The sequence below is a fragment of the Schistocerca piceifrons genome, chromosome X (assembly GCF_021461385.2).
Source record: "Schistocerca piceifrons isolate TAMUIC-IGC-003096 chromosome X, iqSchPice1.1, whole genome shotgun sequence".
Lineage (NCBI taxonomy): Eukaryota > Metazoa > Arthropoda > Insecta > Orthoptera > Acrididae > Schistocerca > Schistocerca piceifrons.
The window spans coordinates 382,563,223-382,586,234 of NC_060149.1; the positions used below are offsets into that span (position 1 = coordinate 382,563,223).

General features: G+C 39.3%; 1 protein-coding gene across 6 annotated transcripts in view; it reads right to left on the reverse strand.

Annotated features, from left to right (window-relative positions):
- The window catches only part of LOC124721633 (centromere protein J), a 280,955-nt gene extending 258,239 nt beyond the window's left edge, over positions 1-22,716 (reverse strand). For 5 of the 6 annotated variants that reach the window (XR_007006363.1, XM_047246696.1, XM_047246697.1 and 2 more), the window contains exon 1: positions 22,569-22,716. The gene's annotated coding sequence lies outside the window, so the exon portion shown is untranslated. The remainder of the gene's footprint in view (positions 1-22,568) is intronic. The other variant, XM_047246694.1, reaches the window with a different exon arrangement.
- Positions 22,717-23,012: the final 296 nt, after the last annotated feature.

The following is a 23,012-nucleotide window of genomic DNA, read 5'->3' on the forward strand; positions in this document are numbered from 1 at the left end:
TTATTTTTTATTTTACATATCTAGTTACGTAGAACTAAACTGAAGCGTACTGGTAGTTCTTCATGGTCATGGAACAAGCTAGTACATTAAATTAACATAGATGAAATAAACTGTAGATGAATTCTATGCAGATAAAAAGATGCGAGTATATATTACCATAATCAACAATATAACCCAAGAATTCGCTTATTTTATTCTAGGAACTCCTTGATATAATATGAATGATCCAGATGGAAATTCTTCAGTTTAGATATTTGAGTGTGTGAGGATTATTACTAAGATTTTTTTTTAAATTTTTATGGTAGCTTACTGAAAATGGATGGAGCAGAATATTGCACAGCTTTCTGCACAAGACACAAGGGGATGTGATCCAAATGCAGCATTGATTTCTGCCTAGTATTAACTGAGTGGAAGCTGCTAATTCTCAGGAATAAGCTCATACTGTTAACAAATGACATTAATGAAAATATATATTGAGAGACCAATGTCAGAATTCCTAGACTCCTGAACACAGGTCGACAAGAGGTTCTCGAACTTACATCACATACTGCTCGAACTGCCAATTTCTAAACCAAAAATAATCTTTGCGAATGGAAAGAGTTACTCCAGAATATGTTGTATGTTATAAGTACATGTAAATAACTAAGGTAGACTAATTTTCTCGGTCGACCCTCACTTATTGCAGACACTGTTCTAATGTTAAATATAGCAGCATTCAGTTCCTGAACAAGATCCTTAACATGGCCATGACAGTTTACTATCTACATGGACACCTAAAATTTGGACTGTTCAGACTCAATGATCATGTGCCCATGTCAGTTTCAGTTAAATTGTGTGTTCGAAATTGTAAAAACTGAGTCTTACTAGGATTTAACACCATTCCATTTCCTACATGCCATGAACTCGGGTGTTGAACTGTGATATTTGATACATCGCCTATGTTGCATTCCAATATCCTTTACTACCAAGTTAGTGTCACCAGAAAACAAAAAAAAATCTAGAATCACCTACCCGAACTCTGCAGTAATATTTTGTAACCCACACGAAAAATGCCTTAATTGAACCAAAGAAGATGACTAGCGTTTGCAACTTTTTGTTTAAACCCTCCAGTGCCTCACCAAAAAGGAGAATGTAGTGTTTTCAGTTGTTAAGCCACTTCTGAGACAAAACTGTATGTTTGACAGCAAATTACGTGAACTGAAATTATCAATTACCCTTATATATACACAGCCTCTTCAATACATTTTGCAAACGCCAATGGCATAAAAACAAGTCCAAAAATATTTACGTTATCCCTTTCTCCTTTTATTATTATTTCTTTACTTTCTCAGACGTTAAGTCTGGTTAAAAATGGAAAGTGACGCAGACCTTGATCAAGCATCACTTCCTTTTAACTGTATGGTATGTGTTATATTGCATTTAGAAACTTTCGGGTTATTGAACATGTATCAATAATTACAGATTTCTGTAGTTGTATATATAAGTTTGGATGTAGCTGTATTCCATTGATGTACTGGTGGATATTGTGTGGTATGACTCCTGTAGTTGATAGTATAATTCGTATAATGTCAACTTAATCCTGATGCCACATGTCCTTGATTTCCTCAGCCAGTTGGATGTATTTTTCAATTTTTTCTCCTGTTTTCTTTTTTATATTTGTTGTATTGGGTATGGATATTTCGATTAGTTGTGTTAATTTCTTCTTTTTATTGGTGAGTATGATGTCAGGTTTGTTATGTGGTGGTGTTTTAGCTGTTATAATGGTTCTGTTCCAGTATAATTTGAATTCATCATTCTCCAGTACACTTTGTGGTGCATACTTGTATGTGGGAACGTGTTGTTTTATAAGTTTATGTTGTAAGGCAAGCTGTTGATGTATTATTTTTGCTACATTGTCATGTCTTCTGGGGTATTCTGTATTTGCTAGTATTGTACATCCGCTTGTGATGTGATCTACTGTTTCTATTTGTTGTTCGCAAAGTCTGCATTTATCTGTTGTGGTATTGGGATCTTTAATAATATGCTTCCTGTAATATCTGGTGTTTATTGTTTGACCCTGCATTGCAATCATGAATCCTTCCGTCTCACTGTAGATATTGCCTTTTCTTAGCCATGTGTTGGATGCATCTTGATCGATGTGTGGCTGTGTTAGATGATACGGGTGCTTGCCATGTAGTGTTTTCTTTTTCCAATTTACTTTCTTCGTATCTGTTGATGTTATGTGATCTAAAGGGTTGTAGAAGTGGTTATGAAATTGCAGTGGTGTAGCCGATGTATTTATATGAGTAATTGCTTTGTGTATTTTGCTAGTTTCTGCTCGTTCTAGAAAGAATTTTCTTAAATTGTCTACCTGTCCATAATGTAGGTTTTTTATATCGATAAATCCCCTTCCTCCTTCCTTTCTGCTTAATGTGAATCTTTCTGTTGCTGAATGTATGTGATGTATTCTATATTTGTGGCAGTGTTATCGTGTAAGTGTATTGAGTGCTTCTAGGTCTGTGTTACTCCATTTCACTACTCCAAATGAGTAGTAGGTCAGTATTGGTATAGCATAAGTATTTATAGCTTTTGTCTTGTTTCTTGCTGTCAATTCTGTTTCCAGTATTTTTGTTAGTCTTTGTCTATATTTTTCTTTTAATTCTTTTTTAATATTTGTATTATCTATTCCTGTTTTTTGTCTGTATCCTAGATATTTATAGGCATCTGTTTTTTCCATCGCTTCTATGCAGTCGCTGTGGTTATCCAATATGTAATTTCCTTGTTTAATGTGTTTTCCCTTGACTACGCTATTTTTCTTACATTTGTCTGTCCCAAAAGCCATATTTATATCATTGCTGAATACTTCTGTTATCTTTAGTAATTGGTTGAGTTGTTGATTTGTTGCTGCCAGTAGTTTTAGATCATCCATGTATAGCAAATGTGTTATTTTGTGTGGGTATGTTCCAGTAATATTGTATCCATAATTTATATTATTTAGCATGTTGGATAGTGGGTTCAGAGCAAGGCAGAACCAGAAAGGACTTAATGAGTCTGCTTGGTATATTCCACGCTTAATCTGTATTGGCTGTGATGTGATATTATTTGAATTTGTTTGGATATTAAGTGTGGTTTTCCAATTTTTCATTACTATGTTTAGGAACTGTATCAATTTAGGATCTACTTTGTATATTTCCAATATTTGTAGTAACCATGAGTGGGGTACACTATCAAAAGCTTTTTGGTAATCAATGTATGTGTAGTGTAGTGACCTTTGTTTAGTTTTAGCTTGATATGTCACCTCTGCATCTATTATCTGTTGCTCTTTACATCCTCTTGCTCCTTTGCAGCAGCCGTTTTGTTCTTCATTTATAACTTTGTTCTGTGTTGTATGTGTCATTAATTACTGTGTAATGACTGAAGTTAATGTTTTGTATATTGTTGGTAGGCATGTTATGGGGCAATATTTAGCTGGGTTTGCTGTGTCTGCTTGATCTTTAGGTTTCAGCTAAATTATTCCTTCTGTAAGTGTATCAGGGACTGTGTATGGGTCTGCAATCTAACTGTTAAATTATTTAGTTAGATGTGAATGTGTTGAGGTGAACTTCTTTAGCCAGAAATTTGATATCTTATCCAGGGGCTTTCCAATTGTGTGTAGAATTAATTGCTCGGGTGACTTCATGTTGCAAAATTATCACTTCAGGCATTAGTGGTATCATCTTGTATGTGTCTGTTTCTGCTTGTATGCACCGTGCATGTCTGTTATGTTGTACCGGGTTTGACCATATGTTGCTCCAGAAGTGTTCCATGTCTGTTATGTTTGGTGGATTGTCTATTTTAATGTGTGTGTTATCTATTGTCTGAAAAAAATTTCTTTTCATTTGTGTTGAATGTTTGGTTTTGTTTACTTCTGTTTTCACTTTTTTTTGTATCTTCTAAGTCGTTTGGCCAATGCTTGTAATTTCTGCTTCTTTTCATCTAATTGCTCTATCACTTCTTGTTGTGAGATTTTACCTAACCATTTTCATTTTTTGTCTGATATTTTATTTCTTATAAATTGTGTTAGCTGCCCGATGTCTTTTCTCAGTTTTTCTATTCTGATCTGTAGCCTGTGTTGCCATGCTGGTTTTGTGGGTTTCTTCTGTGTTGGTTGGTTCTGATCTCTGCCTAGTGTGTATATTTAGTGTAGTGAGTGCTCCTATATGAACCAGTAGTTGTAACTCTTCCATAGTTGTATTTTCATTTATTTTGTTGTGTATGATTGTGTTGATAGTTGTTATTGTTTCGACTTGTGGGTTATTTGGTGGTCTATGCAAGAATGGTCTAATGTCTGTATTTGTGTCTGTGTTCTATGTATGTCAACTGAAATTTTTCTTCTATATCTAACATGTGTGTCACTTTGTGTTCTATTTGTGCTAGTTCTGATGGCTGTCTTCAGATTTCGTTTTCCTCTTATTGTTTAATTGATGCGTGTTGTTCTTTGTTTGTTTGCTCCGGGATGTTTGAGTCCATTACTGTATTTTCTTCTTCTTCTGATTGCACATTATTTTGTTCCAGTATTTGTTGTACTTGTTGTTTGATGTTTTCTAATTCTGACTGGGGTATCCTGTTATTTTTTATTATTACACTGATCTGATCAGCTAGTCGCTGTTCTGTTAGAAATTTTAATTCAGGATATCTGGTAATAAATGTTGTGTATACTTGTGATCTGTATCCAGTTGTGTTGGTTCCTAAGTTTGTTGCTTGGTAATAACAGAACATGACGTGTCAGTTAACTTCATCTGACCATCTCATCCTCTGTCTTTGTTTTCCTTCTAGATTATTATTATTATTATTTATTATAATTATAAAGCAGTTTTGCTACTGAGCACATTAATTGTACAGGAAACTGACCATTGTTAAAGGAAAGTTACAAATGTGGCTAAGTATTAGCCTAACACATGCAGCATAGTGCTTTAGTATCCTGCTAGATACCCTATCAAATCTGTGAGAGTCCTTATTCATCAGTGATTTAATTATTGACTCAGTCTCCCCCTTCTCAGTATCATAGAGATGTATTTCAGGCAGAAGTGTTGGAAAGCCATTTGTTAAGTGAGTTATACGAAACCCTATGGAAGCTAAGTTCTTGCTTAATTCACTGGCTACGTTCAGAAAGTGATTGTTAAATACTGCACATATATAGGGTGGCAATTATTGGACTATTTGGAATAAAATCATAACTTCTGAACAGTTTGCATTAGGACAGTCAAACTGTACAATTGGCTGCGGGGCATGATGGGAATTAGTGCGCGCTTTATGGTTCGGTTTAGCGACAAAGCCCACTTTCATTTGGATGGGTTCATCAGAAAGCAAAACTGGAGCATTTGGGGGACTGAGAATCCACATTTCATGATCTAGAAGTCTCTTCACTCTCAACTGGGGACTGTGGTGTTCAATGTGCACTAACGGATCGGTGCAATATTCCTTTATGACACGACTACCAAACTGTACATGAAGGTTTTGGAAGAGGATTTCATCCCCATTATCCAAAGTGACCCTGATCTTGACAAGATGTGGTTTATGCAAGTTGGAGCTCGACCCCATTGAAGCAGGAGACTGATGTCCGGAAGGAGTACTTTGGGGCCATATTCTGGCTCTGGAGTACACAGAGGCCACTGGCATGGGCCTCAATTGGCCCCCATATTCTCCAGATCTGAACACATTTGACTCCTTTTTGTGGGACTATATTAAAGACAAGGTGTACAGCAGTAACCCTAAAACCACTGCTTAGCTGAAAACAGCCATTCAGGAAGTCACCGACAGCATCAATGTTCCGACACTTTAGCGGGTCATGCAGAATTTTGCTATTCATCTGCACTACATTATCGTCAATGATGGCATTTTCAGTTGTTAAACCATTTCTAAAACCAAACTGAACATTTGACAGCAAGTGTTCAGATATACCAATAATTTCAGAGTCAACATCTATAAGCAGTTCACTAACTTTATCTCTAATACGTTGTATATTTTGATGAAATATACTAATTCCCTCATTACTCGGATACCTAAGCTTTGGCAAAAGTTGTTCCTTTGTTAGAGAGACTCAGGTGATTGATAACATAGGAGAGTTACGTAGAAATTTTACGAAGGAGGATCAGGTAGTGCTTGTGAGTGGAGCTGGGAGTAAGTCTCGATAGCGACATGAAGTATGACATAGTTGGTGACCTAGAAAAGATACACTATATGATGAAAATTATCTGGACACCTAGTTGAAAATGACTGAAAAGTTCATGGTGCCCTCCATCGGTAATGCTGTAATTCAATATGGTGTTGGCCCATCCTTAGCCTTGATGACAGCTTCCACTCTTGCAGGCATACATTCAGTCAGGTGCTGGAAGGTTTCTTGGGGAATGGCAGCCCATTCTTCACAGAGTGCTGCACTGAGGAGAGATATCGATGTCAGTCAGTGAGGCCTGGCACGAAGTCGGCATTCCAAAACATCCCAAAGGTGTTCTATAGGATTCAGGTCGGGAATCTGTGCAGGCAGTCTGTTACAGGGATGTTATTGTCGTGTAACCACTCTGACACAGGTCATGCATTATGAACAGGTGCATGATCGTGCTGAAAGATGCAATCGCCATTCCTGAATTGCTCTTAGGCAGTTGGAAGCAAGAAGGTGCTTAAAACATCAGTGTAGGCCTGTGCTGTGATAGTGCCATGCAAAACAACAGGGGGTACTAGCCCCCTCCATGAAAAACACGACCACACCGTAGCACCACCACCTCCGAATTTTACTGTTGGCACTATACATGCTGGGAGATGACGTTTGCGCACATTCACCATACCCACACACTGACATTGGATCGGCACATTGTGTACCGTGATTCTTCACTCCACACAACATTATTCCACTGTTCAGTCGGCCAATGTTTACACTTGTTACACCAAGTGAGGCATCATTTTGCATTTACTGGCGTGATGTATGGCTTATGAGCAGCCACTCAACCATGAAATCCAAGTTTTCTCACCTCCCACCTGTCATAATACTTGCAGTGGATTCTGCACAGTGTGGAATTCCTGTGTGATGGTCTGGATAGACTCTGCCTATTACACATTACGACCCTCTTCAACTGTCAGCAGTCTTGTCAGTCAACAGATGAGGTCAGCCTATACGCTTTTGTGCTGTATGTGTCCCTTAAAGTTTCCACTTCACTATCACATTGGGAAAATTGGACCTAGGGATGTTTAAAAGTGTGCAAATCTCACAAGCGACACCCAATAACCTGACCATGTTCGAAGTCCGTGAGTTCCGAGGAGTGCCCCATTCTGCTCTCTCACGATGTCTAGTAACTACTGAGGTCGCTGATATGGAGTACCTGGCAGTAAGTGGCAGCACAATGCACCTAGTATGAAAAATGTATGTTTTTGGGAGTGTCCGGATACTTTTGATCACATAGTGTAGCTGCTCAAACTGGTGTCCTAAATGTACACCTCATCAGGCAGTTCTGGCATCACGATTGGGCTTGTCTTAATACAGCTGTTAGGCATATTTAACATAGTGCTTGAGGAGGCACTGGTGGTGGAGGCTGTGGCTCACACTGCAGTGGTGCTACTTGCACCTGTCGATGTAACTGACTTCAGTAGGCATAGCCTGCATCTCAGTAGGTATGGGAAAGGAGGTTGACAAAGCTTATAGGTGACAGTGTGGTGGGGGGGAGGGGGGGAATAGGTTCACTCGTGGAAAAATTTCCGTAGTAATTGATGTTTCTAAATTTAATTCAGCTGATAGGTATCACTGCTTAAGGGAAGTCTAGCACAGGAACCACCTTTAAAAAAAGTGAGATATCTAATTAATGAAGGAATTAGCACAGTTCATCAAAATATAAGAGCCATTAGAGATAAAGTTAATGGACTTCTTGTCTGCTTGTTGATACTGACTCTGGCATTATCGGTATGTCAGAACACCACTTAGACAATGTGTCAATTCAGAGGCTTCCTGTACCGGGATACAGAATTGCTGGCTATTTTTCAGTGGGCTCTTTGCAGAGTGCGTGAGGGGCCATGTACATGACAAAAGGTATTGCTTTTCAGTTTATTGCGTATCAAAGCACTGCACTGACCAGGTCACTGAATGTTTGGCAGGAGCAGTTAAATTTAGTGAAATTACACTTTTAACTATAGTTATCTATAGGTCCACTAACTCTGATTTGAGGATGTTTCTGTACAAGCTAGAGAGAGTTCTTCATTCAGTTCATAGAAAGTACCAAAAATTAGTGGCTGTGTGGTGACTTTAATATTAATTTTAAAAGTGACTGTGCAAAGCAAAAAATGTTGGAAGGTCTCTTAAATTCATATTATCTGATGCATATTGTGTTCTATCCAATCACAATGCAGGGGAACAGTAGCACAACTATAGACAAAATCGTTGTTCATTATTCATTAGTAGGGGTACATTCTGTTAGTAAAAAGATAAATGGCCTTTCAGACAGTAATGAACCCCTGCAATAGAGATGATAAATTTGATTTCTTAAACATATTTCTCATGCTTTTTGAAAGTTACTTTCCATTAGAACATTTAAAATGGGATACTGGCACTAACAGGCAACCTGGATGGTTGGTTGATGGGATGAGGATATCATGTAGAACAAAGAGGGAATTATATCAAAAAGTTATGGACAGTAACAATCAAGCTGCAGTAGTCTATTTCAGATAGTTCTGTACGTTGAAACTTCCTGGCAGGTTAAAACTGTTTGCCGGACCTAGAGTCGAACTCGGGACCTTCGCCTTTCTCGTGCAAGTGCTCTACAATCTGAGCTACCCAAGCATGACTCACGACCTATCCTCACAGCTTTAATTCTGCCAGTACCTCGTCTCCTACCTTCCAAACTTCACAGAAGCTCTCGTGTGAGCCTTGCAGAATTAGCACTCCTGGAAGAAAGGAAGTTTGGAAGGTAAGAGATGAGAAATTAAAGCTGTGAGGATGGGTCGCGAGTTGTGCTTGGGTAGCTCAGATGATAGAGTACTTGCCCATGAAAGGCAAAGGTCCCATGTTCGAGTCTCAGTCCGGCACACAGTTTTAATCTGCCAGGAAGTTTCACATCAGCGCACACACTGCTGCAGAGTGACAATTTCATTCTGGAGTACTGTAAGTTACTTAAAAATGTCACTAGGAAGGCGTGTGGTTTACAAATGGAGTAGCTAATTATCAGGAAAAAATTAAAACCATGTGGTTGTTCTTGAAGGAAGTGACTGGCCAACTGCACAAGGGTGAGGATATGAAATCAGTATGTAATAAAAATATTTTTTTACTGATAAGTCACCGAGCGAGGTGGCGCAGTGGTTAGACACTGGACTCGCATTCAGGACGACGACGGTTCAATCCCGCGTCCGGCCATCCTGATTTAGGTTTTCCGTGATTTCCCTAAAATCGCTCCAGGCAAATGCCGGAATGATTCCTTTCAAAGGGCATGGCCGACTTCCTTCCCCGTCCTTCCCTAATCCGATGACCTCGCTGTTTGGTCTCCTTCCCCAAAACCAACCAACCAACCTTTACTGGTAAGTCACACGTACAGGGTGACAATTATTGAACTATATGGGAAAAAATGTAAATTAGTTACAAACTACGGCATGCGCACACTTTGTTCAAAGTGGGAACGTCATTTACAGATATTTGGATTTAGGTTAGGACATATTCGATATGCTTGCCATCATTGACGATAATGTAGTGCAGATGAATAGCAAAATTCTGCATGACCCGCTAAAGTGTCGGAACATTGATGCTGTCGGTGACTTCCTGAATGGCTGTTTTCAGCTAAGCAGTGGTTTTGGGGTTACTGCTGTACACCTTGTCTTTAATATAGTCCCACAAAAAGGAGTCAAATGTGTTCAGATCTGGAGAATATGGGGGCCAATTGAGGCCCATGCCAGTGGCCTCTGTGTACTCCAGAGCCAGAATATGGCCCCAAAGTACTCCTTCCGGACATCAGTCTCCTGCTTCAATGGGGTCGAGCTCCAACTTGCATAAACCACATCTTGTCAAGATCAGGGTCACTTTGGATAATGGGGATGAAATCCTCTTCCAAAACCTTCATGTACAGTTTGGTAGTCGTGTCATAAAGGAATATTGCACCGATCCGTTAGTGCACATTGAACATCACAGTCCCCAGTTGAGAGTGAAGAGACTTCTAGATCATGAAATGTGGATTCTCAGTCCCCCAAATGCTCCAGTTTTGCTTTCTGATGAACCCATCCAAATGAAAGTGGGCTTTGTCGCTAAACCAAACCATACAGCGCGCACTAATTCCCATCATGCCCCGCAGCCAATTGTACAGTTTGACTGTCCTAATGCAAACTGTTCAGAAGTTATGATTTTATTCCAAATAGTCCAATAATTGCCACCCTATATATGTGCAGTATTTAACAATCACTTTCTGAACGTAGCCAGTGAATTAAGCAAGAACTTAGCTTCCATAGGGTTTCGTATAACTCACTTAACAAATGGCTTTCCAACACTTCTGCCTGAAATACATCTCTATGATACTGAGAACATACAGATGCCTATAAATATCTAGGATACAGACAAAAAACAGGAATAGATAATACAAATATTAAAGAAGAACTAAAAGAAAAATATAGCTAAAACTAAACAAAGGTCACTACACTACACATACATTGATTACCAAAAAGCTTTTGATAGTGTACCCCACTCATGGTTACTACAAATATTGGGAAATATACAAAGTAGATCCTAAATTGATACAGTTCCTAAACATAGTAATGAAAAATTGGAAAACCACACTTAATATCCAAACAAATTCAAATAAAATCACATCACAGCCAATACAGATTAAGCGTGGAATATACCAAGCAGACTCATTAAGTCCTTTCTGGTTCTGCCTTGCTCTGAACCCACTATCCAACATGCTAAATAATATAAATTATGGATACAATATTACTGGAACATACCCACACAAAATAACACATTTGCTATACATGGATGATCTAAAACTACTGGCAGCAACAAATCAACAACTCAACCAATTACTAAAGATAACAGAAGTATTCAGCAATGATATAAATATGGCTTTTGGGACAGACAAATGTAAGAAAAATAGCGTAGTCAAGGGAAAACACATTAAACAAGGAAATTACATATTGGATAACCACAGCGACTGCATAGAAGCGATGGAAAAAACAGATGCCTATAAATATCTAGGATACAGACAAAAAACAGGAATAGATAATACAAATATTAAAAAAGAATTAAAAGAAAAATATAGACAAAGACTAACAAAAATACTGGAAACAGAATTGACAGCAAGAAACAAGACAAAAGCTATAAATACTTATGCTATACCAATACTGACCTACTCATTTGGAGTAGTGAAATGGAGTAACACAGACCTAGAAGCACTCAATACACTTACACGATCACACTGCCACAAATATAGAATACATCACATACATTCAGCAACAGAAAGATTCACATTAAGCAGAAAGGAAGGAGGAAGGGGATTTATCGATATAAAAAACCTACATTATGGACAGGTAGACAATTTAAGAAAATTCTTTATAGAACGAGCAGAAACTAGCAAAATACATAAAGCAATCACTCATATAAATACATCGGCTACACCACTGCAATTTCATAACCACTTCTACAACCCTTTAGATCACATAACATCAACAGATACGAAGAAAGTAAATTGGAAAAAGAAAACACTACATGGCAAGCACCCGTATCATCTAACACAGCCACACATCGATCAAGATGCATCCAACACATGGCTAAGAAAAGGCAATATCTACAGTGAGACGGAAGGATTCATGATTGCAATGCAGGGTCAAACAATAAACACCAGATATTACAGGAAGCATATTATTAAAGATCCCAATACCACAACAGATAAATGCAGACTTTGCGAACAACAAATAGTAACAGTAGAACACATCACAAGCGGATGTACAATACTAGCAAATACAGAATACCCCAGAAGACATGACAATGTAGCAAAAATAATACATCAACAACTTGCCATACAACATAAACTAATAAAACAACACGTTCCCACATACAAGTATGCACCATAAGATGTACTGGAGAATGATGGATACAAATTATACTGGAACAGAACCATTATAACAGATAAAACAACACCACATAACAAACCTGACATCATACTCACCAATAAAAAGAAGAAATTAACACAACTAATCGAAATATCCATATCCAAGTTTTGGATAAAAATTGGGAGCTGGCCCCGGAGAACCGACTCGTACAATGTGGCATGGATATAATGTCACCAGGTCATGTCATATGGATGTTGGCATTTGGAAAAAGACTATTCAGATGGCAGACTCGAGGGACACAAGATTATCAGTGGCACAGCAACCCTAGTGGAAGCCACCCTGATGTGGAGCCAGTAGGCCACATGGCTCAAGGACCCAACCCAACCGCCAACACACCATACGTTCCAGCAGCTTGCAAAGAAAGTTGGTGAGGTTGATGGGCCGGTAGCTATCCACAACAAGCAGGTTTTGACTGAGTTTGAGCACTGGAATGATTGTGCTCTCCCGCCATTGCGATGGAAAGACACCATCGCACCAGTCCCAGTTGAAGATGACTGGGAGATGTCGCTTGTAGTCAGATGAGAGATGTTTAATCATCTGACTGTGGATCCGATCCATCCCAGGAGCTGTGTCGGGGCAATGTGCAAGAGCACTGACGAGCCCCTACTCTGTAAATGGGGTGTTATAGGGTTCACTGTGGCATGTAGTGAACGAGAGGACTTCCCTTTCCATCCACCATTTGAGGATGCGAAAGGCTGGAAGGTAGTTCTCCGATGCAGAGGCTCAAGCATAGTGCTCGGCAATCACGTTTGCATCGGTAGATAACACGCCATGTATGTTAACACCGGGAACACCTGTTGGGGCTTGGTACCCAAAAAGACATTTGATCTTCATCCAGACTTGGGAAGGTGACATATGACACCCAATGGTAGACATGCACCTCACCCAACACTCCTGCTTCTGTCATTTTATAAGCTGGCGAACGACGGCACGGAGCTGCTAAAAGGCTATTAGGTGCTCTAGAGAAGTGTGCCACTTGTGTTGCAGTAGAGCTCACTGACGCTCTTTAATTGCCTCAGCGACAACTGCAAACCGAGCTATCAATGGCCGAATATGTGCCATGTGCCACACTGAAATGTGTGGCAGCACTTGTATGTAAGAGGCAGAGGTCAAGTTGCGACAGTAAATTTTTGACCTCCCTACCTCGGCCAGTAAGCATGACATCACCCCACAAGGGGTTATGCGCATTAAATCTCCCACAGGTAGGAAAGTTTTAAGGAGTTGACCAATCAGTGCAGCCAATATGTTCAGCGGTACTGCACCATATGGAGGAAGATATACATTGCAGACAGTTATGTCCTGTGTCATCCTTATCCTGACAGATACAGCTTCAAGAGGGGTTTGAAGGGGCACAGGTTCACTACATACCGAGTTCAGGACATAGACGCAATCTTCACCTGACACACTATTATAGTTGCTACAGTTCCTGTAACATCCCTTACAGCCGCAGAGGGCAGGGGTCCGCATTGCCGGGAACCAGATTTCCTGGAGGGCAATGCAGAAAGCAGATGTAAAGCTCAACAGTTGCTGTTGCTCAACCAGGTGGTGGAAAAAACCGCCGCAGTTCCACTGGAGGATGATATTTTCTCTTAGCCTCAGTGTAGGTCAGTCAGTCCAGGGTCTTGTATTTCATTATTTTTCTTTCTTTCTGGAGAATCCTGCATTTCGACGAGCAAGGCGAATGGTGTTTTTTGCAGTTGACACAGATGGGAGGCAGGGCACAGGGAGTATTGGGATGTGAAGGACGTCCACAATCCCGACAGGTGACACTCGAAGTACAATCGGAACACATATGGCCGAACTTCCAGCACTTAAAGCGCCGTGTCCAGGGAGGGATATATGGCTTCACATCACAGCAGTAGACCATCACCTTGACCTTCTCGGGTAATGTGTCACCCTCAAAGGCCAAGATGAAGGTACCGGTGGCAACCTGATTATCCCTCGGACCTTGATGGACGCACCGAATGAAACTGAAATCTCACCATTTTACATTGGCACGCAGCTCATTGTCAGACTGCAAAAGAAGGTCCCTGTGAAATTTGATACTCTGTACCATATTTAAGCTTTTATGGGGCGTAATGGAAACAAACATCCTCCAGCTTGTCACAGGTGAGTAGTGCCCATGACTGGGCAGAGGATGCTGTTTTGATGGTTTCATTGGCAGGCAAGATTCCCCATCAACTCTCATACATACAAGCTACTGGGGTGAATAAGCTTTGCTGCCATCCTTAGCCTGGCGTTCCTCCCATGGCGAAGCCAGAGGGGGGATGATTTGGGGTCAAATTTCTTAGCACTGAAGTTAGACCTTGAACGCTTAGAGAGACTGCTCGTGTTTGACCACCAGCAAGAGATGACGTACTATGCCTCAAGGCGTGTGATCTGCCCTGATGCGACCCACTCCGACCAGGTGCCCTCCCCATGGGTGCCACCAAGTCGCAGCAAAGGCCACCTGGCAGGATGGTCATTGCCGGGTGACCCGATGCCCCAAGGTGACGGGCATCTACTCCTTGGCATACGTGCAGAGTTAACGGCGCAGGCATCAGCAGAGCAATATCTGTGTGGTCAGGGGGCTACAACCAACAGGGTACATGGTGGCCCCACCACAACAGACTGGCTACTGTGCTGGATATCAGGCGTAAACAAGCTACGAAGTCCATTATCGTTGACAGCGCAGAAAGCGATACTGCACAGAGGATGGAGGAAAATGCACCCAGGAAGGTGGCCTCACCCAAGAGATGGGGAATGAGCGGGACTGAAATGTGGCGACGAGAAAGTGGACTAAAGATCTCTATGCACAACGGACACAATGAACCATTTAAGGTGCCCTTCCCCAATTGGCTCACTCTTTGGAAAACTTTTGAAGAAAGGAGGTCAAACCCTACAGGGGACCATCAGATAAAGGCTGAAAGGTGAGAGACTCCTTTTAGTCGCCTCTTACGAGAGACAGGAATACCTCGGGCCTATTCAAACCCCCGGACCTGCAGGGGAGCCTCAAGAATGGCCCACTAGACTATAAACAAGGTTGCAATAATACACTGCTTCAGTGTTTTGTTCAGTAGACAAAAGGCAATAATGGGTGATAAAATTTACATGTTCTACAATGAAAGTTTTGTAAAATGATAATTACATGATAAAATATATACTTTTAGCTTTATTTTGCCCAATTTTGGGAACTATATGTCAATAAATGCACCTTCATTGCAATGTCCTCGTTTTCCTGAAATTGCCTGTAGTGTCTTACAGTACAGATACTCCTCAGTGGAAATCAGATTAACTTTTTTCATGAATGGTTTACAAGAGATCACACGGGGTGCCGAGCGAGGTGGCGCAGTGATTAAACACTGGACTCGCATTCAGGAGGACGACGATTCAATCCCGTGTCCGGCCATCCTGATTTAGGTTTTCTGCGATTTCTCTAAATCGCTCCAGGCAAATTCCGGGATGGTTCCTTTCAAAGGGCACGGCCGACTTCCTTCCCCGTCCTTCCCTAATCCGATGAGACCGATGACCTCGCTGTCTGGTCTCCTTCCCCAAAACAACCCAACCCACACGGGGTGAAATTTATAATGTACCAAAAAAATTCAAACATAAAATTTAATATCTTCCATGATAAAGTCATATTAGTATTTGAAAATAGCTTTGCACATTAGCTTATCAGAAAGGACATTATACAAACATGAAAAAAAAGTATCACTACAGGGATTAAAGTGTCTTGTGAAAGGAAAGGCGAAATGTATCTGTTGGTAAGAACAAGTAGACACCCTGCAGTAGTTGCAAACTACAAAACTTGCTCAAAATTAATCCTGCAGTAGTTGCACACTACAAAACCTGCTCAAAATTACAAAGACGAGTTATTAAAAATCTAGGAACACGCAAATATTGTGGGATATCAGTTATTCCAACAACAGACTTAAGGCTATGTGGAATGTAGTGAAATGCTAACAGGCCACAGAACAGGATAACAGTTCTACTGAACTGAATGGAAGGGCTATAAATGGTGAGTCACTGGTACCAATTATATTTAATAATAGATTAGATTAGATTAATACTTGTTCCATAGATCATGAATACGACACTTCGTAATGATGTGGAACGTGTCAGGTTAATAAATGATGTCTGTACAAGATATTACATTACACAAAATATTGCACGACACTAATGTTTAAGTTTTTTTCCCCCCTTAATTTATATCTAAAAATTCAGCCAATGAATAGAAGGAGTTGTCATCTAGAAATTCTTTCAATTTATTTTTAAATGTTAGTTGGCTATCTGTCAGGCTTTTGATGCTGTTTGGTAGGTGGCCAAAGACTTTTGTGGCAGCATAATTTACCCCTTTCTGTGCCAAAGTCAGATTTAACCCTGCATAGTGAAGATCATCCTTTCTCCTGGTGTTATAGCTATGCACACTGCTATTACTTTTGAAATTGGTTGGATTATTAACAACAAATTTCATAAGTGAATATATATACTGTGAGGATCCCCAGATCCTTAAATAGATGTCTGCAGGATGACCGTGGGTGGGCTCCAGCAATTATTCTGATTACACGTTTTTGAGCAATGAATACTTTCCTACTCAACGATGAATTATCCCAGAATATGATGCCATGCGAAAGCAGTGAATGAAAGTAGGCATAGTAAGCTAATTTACTGAGATTCTTATCGCCAAAATTTGCAATAACCCTAATAGCATACGTAGCTGAACTCAGACGTTTCAGCAGACAATCAATGTGTTGCTTCCAGTTTAACCTCTCATCAATGGACACACCTAAAAATTTTGAAAATTCTACCTTAGCTACAGACTTCTGTTTAAAGTCTATATTTATTACTGGAGTTGTGCCATTTACTGTACGGAACAGTATATACTGTGTTTTATCAAAATTTAAAGAGAGTCCGTTTGCTAAGAAGCACTGAATAATTTTGTGAAAAACATCATTTACAATTACATCACTTAGTTCATGGTTTTTGGATGTTATTACTATACTTGTATCATCAGCAAAAAGAACTAACTTTGCATCTTCATCAATATGGAATGGTAAGTCATTAATGTATATCAAGAACAGTAAAGGACCTAAGACCGAACCCTGTGGGACCCCGTACTTGATAGCCCCCCCAGTTTGAGGATTCAGCTGATGTTTTAACATTACATGAACCACTTATTTCAACTTTCTGCATTCTTCCAGTTAAGTATGAATTAAACCATTTGTGCACTGCCCCCCCTCAAACCATAATGATTTAGCTTATCTAAAAGAATTCCATGATTTACACAATCAAAGGCCTTTGAGACATCACAAAAAATACCAATGGGTGACGTCTGGTTATTCAGAGCATTTAATATTTGATCAGTGAAAGTGTATATAGCATTTTCTGTTGAAAAGCCTTTCTGAAAACCAAACTAACATTTTGTTAGTACTTTATTTTTACAAATATGGGAGGCTACTCTTGAATACATTACTTTCTCAAAAATTTTTGATAGAGCTGTCAGAAGAGAGATTGGGCGGTAGTTGTTGACATCCGACATATCCAACTTTTTATGCAATGGTTTTACAATGGCATATTTCAGTCTATCGGGGAAAACACCCTGCTCCAAAGAGCTATTACATATGTGGCTGAGAATCCTACTTATCTGTGGGGAACAAGCTTTAAGTACCTTGCTGGAAATGCCATCAATTCCATAAGAGCTTTTACTTTTCAGTGAGTTTATTATTTTACTGATTTCAGAGGGAGAGGTTGGTGGAATTACATTTGTTTCAAACTGCACAGGTATGGCCTCTTCTATTAGTAGCTTTGCTTCTTCTAGTGAAGATCTAGACCCTATTTTCTCCACAACATTTAAAAAATGATTATTGAAAATATTTTCAGTTTCTGATTGTTTGTTAGTACACTTGTCATTCAGTTTTATGGCACTAAAGTCTTCCTGTGCTCTTGGTTGCCCTGTTTCCCTTTCAATAATATTCCAAATTGCTTTAATTTTATTATCAGAGTTACTGATCTCAGACATGATACACATGCCTCTGGACTTTTTAATAACTTTTCTTAGTACCGCACAATAGTTTTTATAATATTGAACAATTTCGGGGTCAGTACTCCCTCTTGCTGTTAGATACAGTTCTGTTTTACGGTTGCAAGATATTCTTATTCCTTTAGTTAGCCATGATTTTTTATATGTTTTCTTGGAATCATGTTTAACTATTTTCTTGGGAAAACAATTTTCAAATACCCTTAAAAATGTATCGTGAAATAAGTTATATTTCAAGTTTGCATCAGGTTCCTTATACACTTCATCCCAGTCTAGTTGCTGTAGGCTTTCCCTAAAGTTGGGAATATTTATATTGTTAATTGAACGCACTGCTTTGAAAGTCTGATTTGATATTCTGCATGGAGCTATGTCATGTACTGTAACTAGCTGTGCACCATGATCTGAAAGACCATTCTGAACAGGATAAGTATTTATGTCCTTAAACTTATCCTGGTCTATTAAAAAGTTATCTATCAATGTACTGCTGTTCTTTGTTATCCGAGTAGGAAAATCAATGACGGAGCTCAAATTGAAAGAACTGAGTAATACTACAAGGTCATTCTTCCTATTACACTCTTTCAGGGAATCAACATTGAAATCCCCACAAATGATAATTTGCTTCCCCCTGTCTGACAGATAGCACAACAAAGCATCCAAGTTTTCTAGAAATAGCTGGAAATTCCCTGAGGGGGACCTATACACTGTTACAATTATGAAAGTGCCATCATTTAGTTTAAGTTCAGTGGCACATGCTTCCATATGTTGCGCTACACAAAATTTTTTAGTTTCTAAATTTTTTACACTGTGGAAGCTTTTGACATATATGGCAACTCCTCCTCTCATCATATTATCTCTACTTACATGTGCAGCTAATTTGTACCCATTGATGCTAACCTTCTGCATATCAGTGACAATGTGATGCTCAGACAGGCATAGTACATCTATTACATTTTCAGTTTCTATATCTTCTAAACAAAGCAGAAGCTCATCAATTTTATTCTTCAATCCCCCAATATTTTGATGAAATATACTAACATTATTTCTCACCTTACTTTTGTGAGTATCTTGAACTTTTTTAACATCTTTAGTACTTGCCTGGCTGAGTTTCCCACTGGACACTGATCTTATACTAAAAAGAAGTTTCCAACATGAGATGTAGTTCCTCCCCCCTTTAAATTTCCTGCTATCAGCCCAGCCAGTTTACCCTTCCCTTTCTTGTTGAGGTGTAGGCCATGTCTAGTATAGTCCCACCTACAGAGTGAATCAACAGGAACCACACCAATGTGTGACCCCGCACCAGATCCAAGTAGCCGTTCCAACTCCAAATTAACTCTCCTGACAGAAGAGCTCAAATGAGGTCGGTCGTGGCACTCCAGAATCGACACAAACCCAACACTGGTATGACTCGATGTTGATGCAATCTTTGCCAGGTCACACACTATGCTGTACCCCGAATCTCAGTCAATACTGTTGCCCGGCCCACCCACAATAACCACGGTATCTTCCTTAGTAAAGCCTCTACATAGTGAACCTAAATCCTCTGTAACCTGCCTCAGTCCAGCACTAGGTTTGAAAAAAACTTGTGACCTGGTATTCTCACCCTAATTCATCCTGCAGAAGTTGGCCCACACCCCTAGCATGCGAACTACCTAACAAGAAGACTTACTTTCTCTTTGCAGACTTCCCTACATTCTTATTCAATTTGCTGCTGAAAGCTTGTTGAGCCCTGTCTACATCTACTTCTGTGAGAGGCTCATCAGTTTCTGACTGAGGCAACAGGTCAAACCTATTTTGTACATTAATAACAAAGCTGTCAGAAGAATTTCTTTGCCTGTTCCTTATGCCTGTTGCCACTTCCCACCCGTTTACCCTTCTCCCCCCCCCCTTAATCTGCCCAGTTCTCGCCTAGCCTCATCTAACTCAGCCCGAAGGGCAGCAATTTTCCCCTCTTGTTCCACAATCTTTCTATCTCTACTGCATAGCCTACAGAACCACTGATGAGTCTCGCTCATTTTCCCAATTCCCACGCCACTACAGTTGCCCCAATGAAAAAAGTTACTACATCCATCACACCAGACCCCGGAGCTAACGATTCTACGGCACGTCAGGCACTTTACACTCATGGTACAAATCGATTTTAGTCAGAAATATAGTAGAAAGTAAAGAGAAAACTCACAGCATTCTGTTGAAAAAGCAACTCTCATAAAATTCAATTATATGAATGTATCACCAACTTCTCCTTATGAAATTATACATTCACTCAAAAATAAAAGCACATCTGGGTTTGATGGTGTTTTCAATAGAGTGCCAAAAAATTTTTCCCATATAGTACGTCTTGTCTTATCCAAAATATGTATTACATCACTAACTTGGGGCATTTTTTCAGAGAGATTGAAATATGCTATTATCAAACCCCTCCAAGAAAGGTGACAGGAGTGAGGGATTTCAGAAGAGTTGCCCTACTGAGAATGCCATTAACAAGTTCACCCACCACATTTTACATTCACTAAATAAAATAGAACTGGCTGCTATTTTCTGCGACCTATATGAGGCATTTGACTATACGAATGACACAGTATTCTCCTAGTTAACTAAAGTTTTCTGGGGTTGATGGTACAGCCAATTAATGAATAATGTCATATTTAACCAAACGTATGCAGCGAGTTGTACTTGGTAACTGAACTAACACAATCTGGGGATGTAATTCTGACTGGGGAGAAATCAGGTATGCCCCCCCCCCCCAAATGCTCAATCTTAGGTCCACTATTGTTCCTCATGTGTAAATGACATCCCATTTACTATACAGCAATTGGAATAGCCCCCCCCCCCCCCCCCCCAGGTGATGCTAGTATTGAAATCAATTCAAGCACACATACAGAAACAAAAGCAGTGTCCTCAAAAGTATCAACAGCTGTTTTCCTGCAACTGCTCTCACCCTCAATTTTAAAAACACATCAACTACAGTTCTGCACATCTAGAGATTCTACACCAATAATACGTGAAACACATGGTAATAATAAATGAAAAAATAAATACAGTGGAAAATTCAAAATTCTTAAGTTTCCACACTGATGAAAATTTGAACAGGAGAAAGCAAATTTTGGAACTCTTAACACAAATTAGTTCAGCCACTTTTGCACTTTGAATCACACTGCAAATCTTGGGGGAGTGAGAAATCAGTAAACTAACGTGTTTTACATACTTTCATTCAGTAATGTCACACGAAAGTCTTCACTAGTCAAAATGTGGTGTAAAAATAATGTGTGATGCTCACCCATGATCATGCTGTCAACATCTGTTTAAGGAGTTGGGCATTTGGACTGCTGCTTCATGGTGTATTTATTCCCCTATTAAGTTTCTAGTATATAGTCCACTGCAGTTCAAAAGGGACAGTGACATACATAATTACAGTAACAGAACGAGAAATGACATTCATTATCCTACATTCAGGTAGTCTTTAGCACAAAAGGGGTGCACAATGCTACAACTAAAATTTTTGATCACTTAAGCCAGACAGACAGCAAAGTAAATTCTGAAAACAAACTGAAAAGGTCTCTCCTTAACAACTCCTTGTATTCCACAGAAGAATTTCTATTACTGTAATGTATAAAAGGTGGTGGGTAGGAATTACACCTACTAATTCTGATCTGTATATATAACAAAACAAATATTACAAATGTCCAGCATATATCCATATTTACAAAATAATATGAGATGTGAATGTAAAGTGACCCATTCCATATCATTAAGATATATCATAGAAAATAAACCATGGAACACAAAACTAACCAGCCTCCTAACTACTCCAGTGGGATAAGAACTTTTCTGCCTTAGATGTGTCAAACAGATGTGTGATAATTTCCAACTGCTAACACAAAGGAACACATCTTTTCAAAATAACTTCAGTCAGCCTCTAGTTTAAGTATAAATGACTTTTAGGCATGAAATTAAATGTCATAGAGAACGTAATGTCAAGAAGTTATTAAATGCTTCCTAGTTGCTCATGTATGGCTTCTGAGACACAAACAGCTTACATTTGGTAAAAGCAGAGGTCTAAATAACATGCAACAACTTTCTGCTGGAGCCACCCTACAAACACACATTCGTGGCCTGACATGGTACTGTTTTTCTTCCCCTCCCTTCGTGTATCACCTGGCACAAAGTTTTAAAGGGTGCCATGTAATTAAGAAGTTGAATATTAATTTTATTTGTACTGTCCATGGTAAGTTTCAAAACAACAACAACGATGTAACGGCACTCAAATATCTGATCTAAATTTTTTACAATCAAGTACCACTTTATTTAGATGTTGCTCCCAAATGTGAAACTTCAAAACTGGTATGGGCATCTAAAAAAACATGTAAAAATCTCGAATTTAGAAATAACATCGCTCTTGGTTGGTCTTTCCATTACAGTAGGAAATATACTCCAAGTACGCACGCCCATACACATGTGATAAACAACTTACATAATTACGGAAATAACACGTGTTTCCCTCAAAGAAGAAGTCATGCAGACGAACAACTTACTATCACACCTCATTTAATAAAAACTTGTTACTTTTGACACTTGAAAACTAGAATCACAACATCACTTCAGATATGCCGCCTAAAGTGTTTTTGCGAACTGCTGCCAACTGTAGTCACTAGTCTACAATACGAACTTCATTTAACTCTCCTATTTAAATTCCGAAGCGTCTCATTATCTCTGTAAATGTAAATATTATTTCATATTATGGGGACGAACCGTATACAATATGTGTACGAATATGGAAAAGCAGTATTCCCAAAGAATAAGTCATAGCACCTGTAACAGAAATCAATTTATAAACTATTTATTTTATTTTTGTTTTACGAAAATTTTGATAACCTGCTCTATTGCATTTCATTATCGTATGTTTCGCACAAACAGG